The sequence below is a fragment of the Octopus bimaculoides genome, chromosome 1, assembly GCF_046866305.1.
Source record: "Octopus bimaculoides isolate indiv1 chromosome 1, ASM4686630v1, whole genome shotgun sequence".
NCBI classification, from domain to species: domain Eukaryota; kingdom Metazoa; phylum Mollusca; class Cephalopoda; order Octopoda; family Octopodidae; genus Octopus; species Octopus bimaculoides.
Window position 1 is genome coordinate 200,696,042 of NC_142928.1, and position 15,374 is coordinate 200,711,415.

At 39.8% G+C, this 15,374-nt stretch overlaps 1 protein-coding gene across 4 annotated transcripts in view; it reads left to right on the forward strand.

Moving 5' to 3' along the window:
* The window catches only part of LOC106872750 (phosphatidate cytidylyltransferase, photoreceptor-specific), a 229,939-nt gene that overhangs the window by 185,533 nt on the left and 29,032 nt on the right, over nt 1-15,374 (forward strand). The window lies entirely within an intron of this gene.

The window sequence follows — 15,374 nt, forward strand, 5'->3', positions numbered from 1 at the left end:
TGCTGCTCAGAAAAAGTAACCAAAACTGCATGAACGATACTTCGAATACACACATTAACATATGTCCTAGAACCAAGACTACCTCTTTTCGACTGAGAATGAAGGACTTCAGCCAGTTATAGGGACGATCTTTCATAGCCATTGCAGGGAGTTTTGCCATGAGTCGCTTGTGTGGCATGGAAATGAAAGCTTTTGCATATATACATACACACACACACATATCCATGCATATATGCATACATACACACATACATACGCACATTATTAAATATATTCTTCCTTCTTCAAAACTGTTGGATGTGATTTAAGGGACATTTGACTGCTGTCTCTGTCAGGTTAAGTGACCACAGAGATCCTGCTTAATTCATAACAGACAGGCACCCATTAAAACTAATTTCTTCTCTTCATACTGTAAGATAAGAGAGAGAGAGAGAGATGGTTTGGTGAGGATTATTTATGTTTTAATATTCTAATGTAAAACTACCTTTAAATTATTACAACTGAGTTTTTTTCCTTTACATGAAACATCTGTCGTGTGTGTGTGTGTGTGTGTGTGTGTGTGTGTGTGTGTGTGTGTGTGTGTGTGTGTGTGTGTTCCTCAATTTATGTATTTGTAATTTGTGTCAGCTGGCACTGAGGCCATTTTGGGCACAGACTATTTCTTCTTTGTTTTATTCTAAGATCAGAATCAATGTTGACCTGAGGTGACTTTCCTTTAATCTCCCACCCCACCCCCACCCCAGTGCAAATACTCTTCTCCGCATTTGTTTCTAAGTCTCCGCACCCGACCCTACTTGTGGTATGAGAGACAGAACCAGAAGAGTAGAAGAGGGGAAGACCCAGAGGCAGCAGCATGAAGGCCATTGAGGAGGAGATTGACGAGAAGCAATGAGCGGAAGATTTCAGTTTAAATATTAATAAACAGCCTAACTTTTTAGTTTGATCTGACGATTATATGGGTTTGATTCAGAATTTATGATTTGGGGTTTATAAGTAAAGTGAAAGAGACAGGGTAATGAGAGAGTGAAGGCTGGTAGTAATGGGGGGAGGTAATAGAGTGTGGCCAATCCAGTGCCTCATCATCCTTTATTATAATAGGTGATTGGACGGCAGAGAGACAGTGCTGGAGACTTAGTGAGCATTATGGAGAATAGTTAGTTGTATGTTCTTGGTTCTGGGGCAGTTTTGTCCCCAAGTTGCCTCAGTACAATGCTTGTGTGTGTGTGTGTGTGTGTGTGTGCAAAGTAGCTTGCTTTTTGGAGGTCTTGCTTACATAAGAAGTCTGTGTTATAACAAAACAAATTCACTCCTGGGTATTTCTCTTGTTTCAAATATAAGCTGGTTGCTGTTGTAAACTATTAAATGGTTGATGCAGAATAACGTTGTTTTGTAAGGACACCTATTTAACCATTTGCCGTCTTCGTTAATATTCATACAGCTTAAATAAGTCAAGTTTTGTTGAAAAACACTAATTATGTACAAAATCATAAGTATTCTGTGGCAATTTGTCAAATTCCATTATATTCAATTACATAGATGCAGCATCATTGAAAAGATTTCAAAAGTTGAGACTAAGGGCACCTGAGGGAAAAAAAAATTATTTCTTTCTTAACTTCAGAAATATTTGAAAATCATAGGTTTTTTTTGTTTTTTGTTTTTTCTCGCTTCAGTCATCTTTTGTTTCTTCCTATCAAATATACTAGCAGCACCTGTGGAAATTTCACAGCCTATTTTCTGGTTTAGTGTCAGCCCTAAACATCCCCCCCCCCCACTCAGTAATGATATCCTGCCGTTTTCTTTATAATCCTGAATTTCCATGGAATCTTGTCAGTTTTCTGTGGCCATCTTTTCTCTTCTTTCTCATCTTTTCATTCTGACTTCTGCAAAATATTCTCGCTTATCATCGTTCATTGTTTGCCGTACAACATCTTCTGGCTTGATTTTACCCTTTTCCTTTTGAGATAATGTTTCTTGACATTCCTAATTCTTAGTTCTCTTTGTCTTTCTCCAGTCTTGGCCTGTATCTTCTCTGCTTCTCTCAATTCAACTTTCACTCTTGTGCTCTGTGATTGCTGTCCCATTGGAACTCACCAAACTCTCTTTTAATAATACAATAATTTAAGCAGCAACTCTACAACTTAATGTTGTAGAGTTGGTATCCAGGATATGCTGTTATACATCTGTTACAAAAAAAAGTTAGGAACACAGTTACTAGTATAACAGACAGTTGGGAAAACTATGCCACTATATGCACAGTATACTCACATATGAATGCTAATGGCTTGCACACCCATCCGCACCACCACCACCACCACTGCTAATTGTGTGTGTGTGTGTTCCAACAGTGTATGTATGTGAGTAGGCACATGTACTTGTAGCATTCATTTGAATACTCTCTCTCTCTCTCTCTCTCTCTCCCTCTCTTTTTCATACACACTCTTTTACCATTTACCATTCCCTTACAACTGCCTCATGGAAGTGTGTGGTTTAGTGGTTAGGGGTGTAGGACTCATAATCGTAAGATTGTGGTTTCGATTCCTGGACTGGGCAACGCATTGTGTTCTTAAGCAAGACACTTCATTTCACATTGCTCCAGTCCACTCAGCTGGCAGCAAAAATGAGTTAATCATGCACTGGACTGGCGTCTTGTCTAGGTGGAGAAAATATATGCCATTGAAACTGGAAAACCGTTCCTCAAGAGCTTGGCATGGCTCAAGAAGGAAACATTTTTATGATTTACCACTTCCTCAGAGTTTTTAGTCCACAAGAATCTTTCATTAATGTAATCAATAAATGTTAAACTTCACAGTTATTAGTATAATAGATAGTCGGGACTGAACCGGGGACCATGTGGTTGGGAAGCAAGCTTCTTACCACACAGCCACACCTGAAAGAACCATCTTTATTCTATCTTTATTCATCAAACATTTACTCATTCACTGAACCTGAATTGAATTTTATCAGATAACAAAATCCCTTCAATACCCCCCACCGCTCTCCAACAGTCTCCTATCTCTCTCCCCACCCACCATCTTCTTCTCACACTAACCGTGGAGTCTGATGTTCAGTTGCAACATACTCAGAATAGATTTATTCGCTTTGTTGTTGTTGCTGTTGTTGTGGTTGCAGTCCCTTATATTTCAGTTCAGTGTCAGTTTTGACAACTCTTTGCTGTGATGTAAAAATAACAACAAAGAAAGGAGGAATGGTGGCTCTGCAGGCAAAGTCAGAAATTCTTTGAAGTCTTCCATTGATAAACCACACAACATCAAAGAGAAAATCCACATTTCAAAATGTCACTACATTATAGATGTGTGTGCTCGCATGAGCCTGAGAGTGTGCGCGTGTACATGTGTGTGTGTGTGTGTGTGTGTGTGTACATACCCTGGCAAAGCAGTGTGGTTGTGAAGTTCACTTTCCAGTCATGTGACTTGAGGTTCAGTCCCGCTGCAAGGCACCTTTCGCCAGTGTTTCCTACTATGGCCCCTGCCCAACCAGCATCTGTCGAGTGAATTAAGCTTCTTTAAGTTTCCATCTACCTGTCGTGTGTGCGTGTTTCAGTGACTTTGTTTTTCCCTTGAATTCGCTGGTTTCTAAACAATGTCCTCCCCAGCTGTTTCATTTGTCCACCACAAAACCATGTCTCAGCTTCCAGATATGTCTTTGCATTTCACACAATCATTGCAAACAAAAGACTCATTCAGCTGGTAGCTTTTGTTTCGAGTTCACTGCATAAAACATGTCCAGGCTGTTTGTTGCTTGAAAGACTGGGAGATTACCACTCCAGTTGGAAGTTTGTTTGGGTTGGTGACTGGAAGGAATCCCAGCCAAAAAGAGCACTCCCTTAATGTATTCTTGTCTGACCCATGCAAGCATGGAAAAATAGATGTTAAAATGAATGACAATACACACACATGCTCTCTGATCATGTTTGAGTTTTACAGAGAAGCACCATTATGACCAGAATTACTTTCATTTGTTGGTTTTAAAAGACCAGATCCATTGCCGTGTATATCCTTCAAGTTTCAATCAACTGATCTTATTGCAGTTGTCTTCCCTGTTGTCATTAGATTTGGAGGGAGTTTTCATTTACTAATTGCTTTGATAACCGCATTTGTTGAAGTTTTTTCAACATCTGTATTAGCTACATAAGACCCTACCCTAGTTGTAATTTAGGGGACAGGATGCTCCTCCTCTTCTGCCAGGTAATTCCTGTCAGCCATCTTGTTTGTAGACATCTATTAAGCCAACCCTATGTGGTTTTTGGCACATCATAGTAGTTCATTTTTGCATTGAGCTGCATTTTGTTGCAGTTGGTGATTAAATAAGGCGAGTGAAAGAAACCTAGCTGCATCTCAATGTGAGACTTTCTCACACAAAATAAACCAATCAATTCAGCTAATTGCTTATTGATTTCCTGATTTTCTCTGCACAAGCCGTCCACAGCCACAGCTGTGACTTATTCTTTCACATCTTCATCACTCAGAGGTAGACCACTTTACAACTGATGAATAATGAACTAATTAATGAGAATAGCTGATAATTTATTGGAATATAATATCTAGAGTGATGCTAATTTTATTGATACTCATTCATGACTCTCTGTGTGTGTGTGCACATATGTGTGTGTGTGTGTGTGTGTGTGTGTGTGTGTGTGTGTGTGTGCACGCACGCGCGTGTGTGTAGCTTTTCCATATTTCCTACCACAGAATTTGACTTTTGCTTCATATACGGGAGGTTTACTTCTAATTTGATTTGCTACCATTATTATAATGACATTGCAACATTACTGTCAACTCTCTCTCTCTCTCTCTCTCTCTCTCTCTCGCCATATTCCTAGAGATTAGCTGCTGGCCATCTGATAAAAGCTTTGCTGGAAATTATATTAGGTTTTCCAGAAAAGTGCTACAATGTCCGATCATTACCTCTTAATAAGTGTTGCTGTTCCCAAACTCTTCCTGTGAATCTACTCACCATTGCTGTTCAATGCCATGTCCAACAGAATATACATGCTTCAGTGTTAACACTTTGGAGGGGAAAAACAAAAATCTGCTTTTCATATCTTTTTATTGAATTCCAGGCTTTATAGTGAGAACAAATCCCAGAAAATTACATCCACCACTTTTAACTTTTATTTTCCCTTTTTATAAATATTTATTTTGTTTATTTCCTCTTTGTTTTCATCAATAAAACCAGATTAACTCATTGCTTATCACCTGTGACTAAATCCATTTCCCTTAATTACTTATGGCAGAAATATGACAACCAGAAGGTGTTGAAAGCATATCTAAAACAATATAGCTTTCACTCTGTCTCTGTGTGTGTGTGTGTGTGTGTGTGTGTGTTTATATTTAAGTATCTTATTAAATACAGCAGGAGTTTACTTAGAGATCCTCAGCAAACCATCTCCAGTGAACACAAAGATGGAAGGTTTTAGTGTTTATTTAGTATTGTCAGATCCATTCAGATTAAGGGGAATGTCACTACTGAGCTATGCAGGGGATTCACTCATACAGATATGTAATACACACACACATATATATATAGCATAAAATTAATGTAGCCAATAATATATATATATATATATATATATATATATATATATATATATATATATATATATATATATATATATATATATATGTCCTGTAAATGGTGTTTTTATATAAGCTTAAAGCTTATGGTGATCACCATGCAAATGACTAAGGAAAATAGTCTAATAAGGGGACATATGATCCCTCGACAGAAAAAGAAAGATTTCCTAAAGCACAATCTGAACGTGGCCGATGCTAGCGCTGCTTTGACTGGCTCCCATGCCGGTGGCACGAAAAAAGCACCATCTGATTGTGATCGATGCCAGCCCCCTCTGGCTCCTGTGCCAGTGGCAATAAAAAGCACCCACTACACTCTCAGAGTGGTTAGTGTTAGCCTCCCTCTGATATTGCTGCACCTCTTATGTGTCCATAGCTTACACTGGGTTCATCTTATAGAGTTTCTACCTACGCCTTTTCTACAGATCGAGCAGGGCCATCTACCTGAAGGGGTTTGTGGTTTGTCTGCCTTCCTACTTATTAAAACTTTAGTTTTTGCTAGGTTGACTCTAAAGCCCTTCGATTCTAGACCTTGCTTCCACACCTGAAACTTTTCCTCTAGTTCTGATAGTGGCTCAACAATTAGAGCAAGGTCATCAGCATAGAGGAGCTCCCAGGGGCATCCAGTCTTGAATACCTCTGTTATTGCCTGGAGGACTATGATGAATAAGAGAGGGCTTAGGACAGATCCTTGGTGGACCCCTAGCCCTACTCGGAATTCTTCACTGTACTCGTTGCTAACCCTCACCTGTACATGACTTGCACAGCTCTCACTAACCATTCATCTATCCCTAGTTTCCTCATTGACCACCAGATAAGGGATCGGGGGACCCTGTCAAAGGCTTTCTCCATGTCAATGAAGGCCAGGTACAGAGGTTTATCCTTGGCTAGGTATTTCTCTTGCAGCTGTCATATATATGTGTGTGTTTGTTTGTGAATGTATATGTATGCCTTATTTCTAGTAAGACAGCTGCAGGAGAAATACCTAACCAAGGATAAACCTCTGTACCTGGCTTTCGTTGACATGGAGAAAGCCTTTGACAGGGTCCCCCGATCCCTTATCTGGTGGTCAATGAGGAAACTTGGGATAGAAGAATGGTTAGTGCGAGCTGTGCAAGCCATGTACAGAGATGCTGCCAGTAAGGTGAGGGTTGGAAATGAGTACAGCAATGAATTCCGGGTAGAGGTAGGGGTCCACCAAGGTTCCGTCCTCAGCCCCCTCTTATTTATCATAGTCCTCCAGGCAATCACAGAGGAGTTCAAGACAGGTTGCCCCTGGGAGCTCCTCTATGCTGATGACCTTGCCCTAATTGCGGAGTCACTATCAGAACTAGAGGAGAAGTTTCAGGTGTGGAAGCAAGGTCTAGAATTGAAGGGCCTTAGAGTCAACCTAGCTAAAACCAAAAATCCTAATAAGTAGGAAGGTAGATAAAACACAAAACCCTTCAGGTAGATGGCCCTGCTCAGTATGTAGAAAAGGAGTAGGTAGTAACTCTATAAGATGTACCCGGTGCAAGCTATGGACACATAAGAGGTGCAGCAACATCAAAGGCAGGTTAACTAGCAAGTTAGTTTTTGTTTGTGGCAGATGTTCAGGTGCAATAAAAACTGTAAACAAACAGGAAACAACTTCTATCTCATTCCAGGGTGAAAAACTAGAGGTAGTCGATAGCTTCCGCTATCTGGGCGACCAAGTTGGTAGTGGGGGTGGGTGCGCTGAAAGTGTAGCTGCTAGAATAAGAATAGCCTGGGCAAAGTTTAGAGAGCTCTTACCCCTGCTGGCGACAAAGGGACTCTCACTCAGAGTAAAAGGCAGACTGTATGACGCATGTGTACGAACAGCCATGCTACATGGCAGTGAAACATTGGCTGTAACTGCTGAGGACATACGTAAGCTCGCAAGGAATGAAGCCAGTATGCTCCGTTGGATGTGTAATGTGAATGTGAATACCCGTCAGAGTGTAAGTATCTTGAGAGAAAAGCTGAACATTAGAAGCATCAGTTGTGGTGTGCAAGAGAGACGATTGCGCTGGTATGGACATGTGGTGAGAATGGATGAGGATAGCTGCGTGAAAAAGTGCCACACCCTAACAGTTGAGGGAACCCGTGGAAGAGGTAGGCCCAGGAAGACCTGGGCTGAGGTGGTGAGGCAAGACCTTCGTACATTGGGCCTCACCGAGGCGATGACTACTGACCGAGACCTTTGGAAATGTGCTGTGCGTGAGAAGACCCGGCAAGCCAAGTAAGATCGTTGCCAGTGCCCCTGGACTGGCTCTTGTGCGGGTCGCACATGAGATGCACCATTTTGAGCGTGGCCGTTGCCAGTACCGCCTGACTGGCTCCTGTAGGATTTTCGAGCGAGATCGTTGCCAGTGCCCCTGGACTGGCTTGTGCGGGTGGCACATAAAAGACACCATTTCGAGCGTGGCCATTTTCGTGCGGGTGACACGTAAAAGCACCCACTACACTCTCTGAGTGGTTGGCGTTAGGAAGGGCATCCAGCTGTAGAAACTCTGCCAAATTAGACTGGAGCCTGGTGTTGCCATCCGGTTTCACCAGTCCTCAGTCAAATCGTCCAACCCATGCTAGCATGGAAAGCGGACGTTAAACGATGATGATGATGATGATGATGATGATGTGTGTGTGTGTTTGTTTGTGAATGTATATGTATATATATGTGTGTGTGTGTTTGTTTGTGAATGTATATGTATATATTTGTGTGTGTGTGTTTGTTTGTGAATGTATATGTATATATCTGTGTGTGTGTGTTTGTTTGTGAATGTATATGTATATATTTGTGTGTGTGTGTGTGTGTTTGTGAATGTATATGTATATATCTGTGTGTGTGTGTGTGTTTGTTTGTGTATGTATATATATGTGTGTGTGTGTTTGTTTGTTTGTGAATGTATATGTATATATATGTGTGTGTGTTTTTGTTTGTGAATGTATATGTATATATTTGTGTGTGTGTGTTTGTTTGTGAATGTATATGTATATATCTGTGTGTGTGTGTGTGTGTTTGTTTGTGAATGTATATGTATATATCTGTGTGTGTGTGTGTGTGTGTTTGTTTGTGAATGTATATGTATATATATGTGTGTGTGTGTTTGTTTGTGAATGTATATGTATATATCTGTGTGTGTGTGTGTGTGTTTGTTTGTGAATGTATATACTCTTTTACTCTTTTACTTGTTTCAGTCATTTGACTGTGGCCATGCTGGAGCACCACCTTTAGTCAAGCAAATCGACCCCAGGACTTATTCTTTGGAAGCCTAGTACTTATTCTATCGGTTTCTTTTGCCAAACCGCTAAGTTACGGGGACGTAAACACACCAGCATCGGTTGTCAAGCGATGTTGGGGGGACAAACACAGACACACAAACATATACACACACATACATATACATGCATATATATATATATATATATATATACGACGGGCTTCTTTCAGTTTCCGTCTACCAAATCCACTCACAAGGCTTTGGTCGGCCCGAGGCTATAGTAGAAGACACTTGCCCACGGTGCCACACAGTGGAACTGAACCCAGAACCATGTGGTTGGTAAGCAAGCTACTTACCACACAGCCACTCCCGCGCCTATATATATGTATATATTTGTACATGTGTAAGTGTGTATATGCATGTATGTATATGTACATGTGTAAGTCAGTGTATATGTGTGTGTATGTGTGGCCTGGTGGTTAAGGTATTGCACTCCTGATTACAAGGTCATGGTTTCAGTTCCTGGACCTGGTGTTGCCTTGTGTTGTTGAGCAAAACACCTCACCTCACATTGCTCTGCAATCACTCCCACACCTGACGTGTGCTACACCATGCACCTGTTCAGACAACATCGATTTGATGGAGGATGAATGTGAGTTAATGTACACCTCAATTATTTGATCCACTGTAAACAAATCACTCGTGCAAGACAGTCAGCAAAATCCATGTTTATCAAAGCCTTGTGTGTGGATTTCGTACATGGAAACTGAAAGAAATCAATCATATTAACAAATGTTGCACAAAATGGAAACCCCACTTTTTATTTAACTACTTTTTTGATTGCCATTATGACAAACTCAAAATTGTTCCAGTCTATGGACCCATCTATATGGGTTCATATGCATTACATATGCCTCGTCCTTTATTATACAGCTCTCTGGTTTTTGTTTCTTTTTGGCCAATATTTATATTTAAATAAGATAAAATGCATGACTTGTCTGCTTTCCAAAGAGGACAGATTGTTGGAGTATGGATGGCTGGAGTTTCAGCCACTAAAACTGGTGAATTGTTTAATGTTCCAAGAGGTAGAGTCTTTAAAATCATATCAGCATTCCAAAACCAAAGTGAAACCATAGTTCTGGTAAGCATGGTTCTGGATGGAAAGCAAAGCCCAGAGAATAGTGAAAGGTAGTGTGTCTAAAAAAAGGCATCAAACTACAGCAGCACAGGTGAGGGCAGGGCTAAAGGCCCTCCATCTTGCTGACCATGTCTCAATCAACGCTGTTCATCATGAGCTCCATAAAACTGGATAGAAAGGAGGAAGGGTTGCCATTGCTGAATGTCTCCTGTACCCCATCATCAATATTGAGAAATGTAAAAAGTCATGTCTAGATTATCAGAAGTGGTCCCAGAAACAATGTCCATTTCTCCCTGATGAATCACCAGTCACCCTTTTTACCAATTTGGGGAAAGTTTGTGTCTAAAGAGTCTGTAACTGTTTGGCCCTCACTATGAAGTTGGGAGATAGTTCTGTGATGATTTGGGCAGCCATATCAAGGAATTCTGTTGACTCTTCAGTTGTTCTACATGGCAAAGTTAACAGCAAGGATTATCCAAGTATAGAGAGGACATGTGAAGGCTTGAAAGAAATGAAGCCAGTATGGTTTGCTGGATGTGCAATGTCAGTGTAAGCATCTTGAGAGAAAAGTTGGGCATAAGAAGCATCGGATGTGGTGTGCAAGAGAGATGACTGCACTGGTAAGGTCATGTGTTGCTTTTCATCCTTTTGGGGTCAATAAATTAAGTACCAGTTGTGTACTGAGGTTGATCTAATCGACTGGCCCGCTCCCCAAAATTTTGGGCCTTGTGCCTAGAGTAGAAAAGAATATGCCACACTTGAGAAGACCCATTAAACCAAGTGAAATCAGAGTCATGGCCGATGCCAGTGTCGTGTAATTGGCACCTGTGCTGGTGTCACATAAAGAGCAGCCTTAGAACGTTTGGCTTCATGGAAGCAATGACAAGTGACCGAGGGCCTTTGGTGATACACCATACTTGAGATGACCTGTCAAGCCAAGTGAGATTGTAGTCATGGCCAGTGCCAGTGTTATGTAGCCAGCACATAAAAAGCACCCATTTCACTCTTGGAGTGGTTGGCATGCTAGGAAGGGCATCCAGCTGTAGAAACCATATCAAATCAAATTGGAACCTGGTGCAGCTTACCAGTTTTCAGTCAAACCATCTCACCCCTGCCAGCATGGAAAACATACGTTAAACACACACATATGCACACGTGTGTGTGTAAAGAGCAACTGGTGCATGCACGAAGACAACATTTGACAAGATGCACACAACATCCTTTGCCATTGTTGTTCTCTGCTGCCAAGTTCCTTTCTGGTTATACAAGTAAGAAACCCTCTCTCACCAAGTGAATCATTATTTATGGTTATGTTCCACAATTGATATTTCTAGAGATTGAAATAGCATCACCAAACTGTTGTTTGTCCTCTTCAGTTTCACCTTACCCCAGGCTGTGAAACCATCCACAAATTTTAAATAAACATGATTATTTACAAGGAATAATTCCAGCTTTGGCTCCAAATATAGTAGCAACAGCTCTGAATTTGCTTCTAAGATGACATGATTTTGCCCCAAGACAAAATGTGAAGAATTTCTGCAAAGTCCATGAATGAAGTTTGAAATTGGTGTCTGCTGGGAAAATTCACTGAAACATATTGCTGCTACTGTTGTTGTTGTTGTTGTTGCTGGTAGTGATAATGGTGGCTGGTTGGTTGGTTGGTTGGTTGGTTGGTTGTGGTATTCATGTTAAGAATAGCTGTAATAAATCTGGAGAGAGCAGACCTGTTCTCTCCATTTAGTTGATATTTTATCAGTCATTATAAAACATTAAATTTAAATGTTATCACTATAACTTGACACAGAGGTCGATGTAAGTCATCCTTTCAGGGTCAATAAAATAAGTACCAGTGGAGTACTGGGGTCGATGTGATTGACTTATCCCCTCCCCCAAAATTTCAGGCTTTGTGACTATAGTAGAAAGGATTATTATTATTATTATTATTGATTTGACTCCGGTTCAGTCTTATTCCTGGAAAGATTGATGTGGGTAGCAGGTTACTTACCTCTCACCTTAGATATCCACTGACTTACTCTTTCAACAATACAACACTCACAATAGTCTTTGAACCCTCCTGATAATCCTTGCTGTCTCCCTTAAGAGGTAAACTTTCTGCTGAAACTCTAAAGAACATTCTATTCCAATCTGCTTCAACCATTTCTCTATATCTTTACTCACAGTTCCCAATGCACCAATTATTACTAGCACAACCTTTTTACACTTTTCATGTTCCAAATTCTTCCTGTTTCAAACTTTAACAGATTGTTTTTTTTTTGTCTTCTTTCTTTACAATCCAGGAATCAAATGGACATGATGGATTGGATCAATTAGTAGACTCCAACACTTTTTCAACCTGATGTTCACACCACGTGTCCCCCAGCTTCAAATCCTCATTTCTAGCAAAGCTTCCAGTGTAAAACTTTTATAGCTTGGTCATGCTTCCATTTCTTATATTCTTCTGGTGCCACTATTTTATTCCCATTTCCACAGATTCTACATTTTTCTGACACATTCCCCCCATATACATTTCTCATATTCCACACTTGATCACCTGTTCCTTATTCACCATCTTTAGCAGTTTCTCTGTGCTGTTCTATAAATATTCTACTAGTCTTTTTCTTTCCACCTGTACACATTCTTCTTCTGCTATTAAGCCTCTTCCACCCTGGCCTCTCTTCAAGTACACCTGGTTGATATCAGCTTTCGGATGGTAGGCTCCATACATTGTCAGCAGCTTTGTGGTTTTTTCTGCCAAGATTTTGATCCAGTCTGTGATTCCAACTCCATACCTGATCAGGAGTACTGCTCTTGTATTTATTGCTTCAATAGCATTTTAGCATTCAGCTTTGACTGTTGACATCTTCTCTCCTTCTATATTCTCTGCTGGTAATTTGTTTCATTTCTTCAGTTTGTATCTCTCCTGATTCCAGCATTCCCAAGTACTTATACCACTGTCCTTTCTCATCTGCTCTCATTGTTTACCCATTTGGCATCTCAATTCCCTGGCTTCTTTCAAATCTTTCTCATTTCATTTTCAACACTTTTCTATCCCAAATTCCTTGCCTACATCATTTGAGACCTGTCATGTTCTCTTCATTCGTTTCATGAAACCTCTTTTATTTGGTTCACTTCTCAGCCATCATTCAATTACAGTTTTGTTAAACCATTTGTTTCCATTTCATTTTTTAACCTTTCGCACCTTTGACAAGCTTGATCAGGCGGCCCTTACCTGCCACATACAACACCTTCATCATTAACAGTTCCGGTCCAGTGATTATTATTTCATTTCGACATCACTCATTTAGAGGTAGCATTTGTAAGGTTGTGCAGTCACCAGTATTTTTATTGTGACTCCATCACTAGGTGGGTTGCTAACCAAGGCTCTGAGAGTCCACACCTATTAATCCCAGGTTCTGCACATGCAGTAAGGCTGACAGTTGTTTCTCTGTTGGTGCCACATAAAAAGCACCCAGTGCACTCTATGGAGTGGTTGGCATTAGGAAGGGTATCCAGTCATAGAAACCATGCCAGAACAGACAATGGAGCCTGGTACGGCCCCTGGCCTTATCAGCTTTGGTCAAACCATTCAACACATGACAGCATGAGAACTGGACATTAAATGATGATACATATATATTGTGTGTGTAAATGTGTTTGAGGATACCCTATATAATGTGGGCAGTTCTTAATAATGTTATTTTCTCTCTGGTGTATATATTTGTGTGTATGTTTGTGGGGTGTAATATGTGAGTACCGTACATTGTTGTGCTATTTCCATTGTTACTTTTAGGCACAAGTCACAGGCTTCTGCTTATATATATTTACCTGAGTCTTTTACTTCCAAAGAAACCCATCTTTATTTGGAATAATTCAGTTTTCATTCGTTATCTCTATATTCACTTCTTTATATGGAAATATTTTCTCCATTCTTTCACAGACAATGGGCTCCCTTATTGACACAGTGATGTCATCATTTGTACCCTTTTTGTACTACTTACTGTATTCACATGGGTGGTGGTTAATACTTCCATCCTCTTTTCTACAGATTCTGCATTTCCTCTCTGAGTTTTATCAGTTTTTGGCATTATTATTAATGGTTTCCTTTCATTATAACTTTATTTCAGCTGCCTTAGTACCAGGCATCTTCTGGAGGCCAAGAGTAGCAAGGGCACTTTTGTTTTGCTATACATGCTAAAATTATCACATTTATTCCATTTTAGATGGAGAGTGCTTTCCATAGCGCATTTTTATTATTATTATTATTATTATTATATGTTTGGCTTTTGCTTTGTATTTGTACAAGTTAGCTCCAAGTCTTACCCAGAGACCTCGAGAGAAAACAGGTTAGAAATTCATATTGGTGTTATGCCTAAGGTGCAATATATTTGGTTTTGCCCATAGTATTGTTCTAGAGAATGTTTAAGAAAACATAAGAAAATCAAAAGTTTGTTTTTAAAAGTAATTTGTTTGTATGATGATACTGTGATGTTAAGATGAGAGTAAAAGGTGTTTGCTGTTATTTAAACGTATTTTGACAGTTTACAGATTAAAATATTTTTATAGAAAGTATTTTACGTAGGATATGGGCAGTTCCTATGAGCATTTTCTTTTGAATTTCTGCCATTTTGGGGTTTCCGGGTATCTGAGCTATGTAGCAATCAGCCCCTTTTGCTATCAGTCCTAATGCACCTATGACAACAGGTATTGTTTTAGTCTTGAGGTTCCACATTTTGTCAATTTCTGTTTCAAGATCTTTATACCTGCTCAGTTTTTGGTAGGTCTTGACAAATACATTTATCTCGATTGAGACAGTCATATCAATGTGGAGGCATGATTTTTGCCTGAATTATTATTATTTTTATTATTATTATTAAGATGGTGAGTTGGCAGAATTATTAGTGTTGGATGCAACACTTTACATTCTGAGTTCAAATCTTACCAAGGTCAACTTTGCTTTTCATTGTTTCAGGATCAATAAAATAAGGAATCTGTCAAGCACTGGTGGGGGTCAGTGTAATCAGCGTTCCCCCCCTCTCAAAATTATTGCCTTGCATCAGAATTATAAAGAATTGGTAGTATTCTTATAAAGGTCGCCACAAGCTGGCAGAATCGATAGCACGCTGGACAAACGCTTACTGGCATTTCGTCTGTCTTTATATTCTAAGGTCAAATGCCACCAAGGTTGACCTTTCAGGTCAACAAGTACCAGTCGAGCACTGGGGTCAATGTAATCAACTAGACCCCCCCAAAAAAAATGTCAGGCCTTATACCTATAGGAGAAAAGATTATTATTATTATTTATCTATTTATTTATTATATCTTTCTCCGTTTTCTTCCTCTGTTTAGACGAACTTTCCTACCTTTTCGGACAAAACCTTTTGTAACCTTCATCCTGTCTTTGTCCGTATATGTTTTTAATTGATA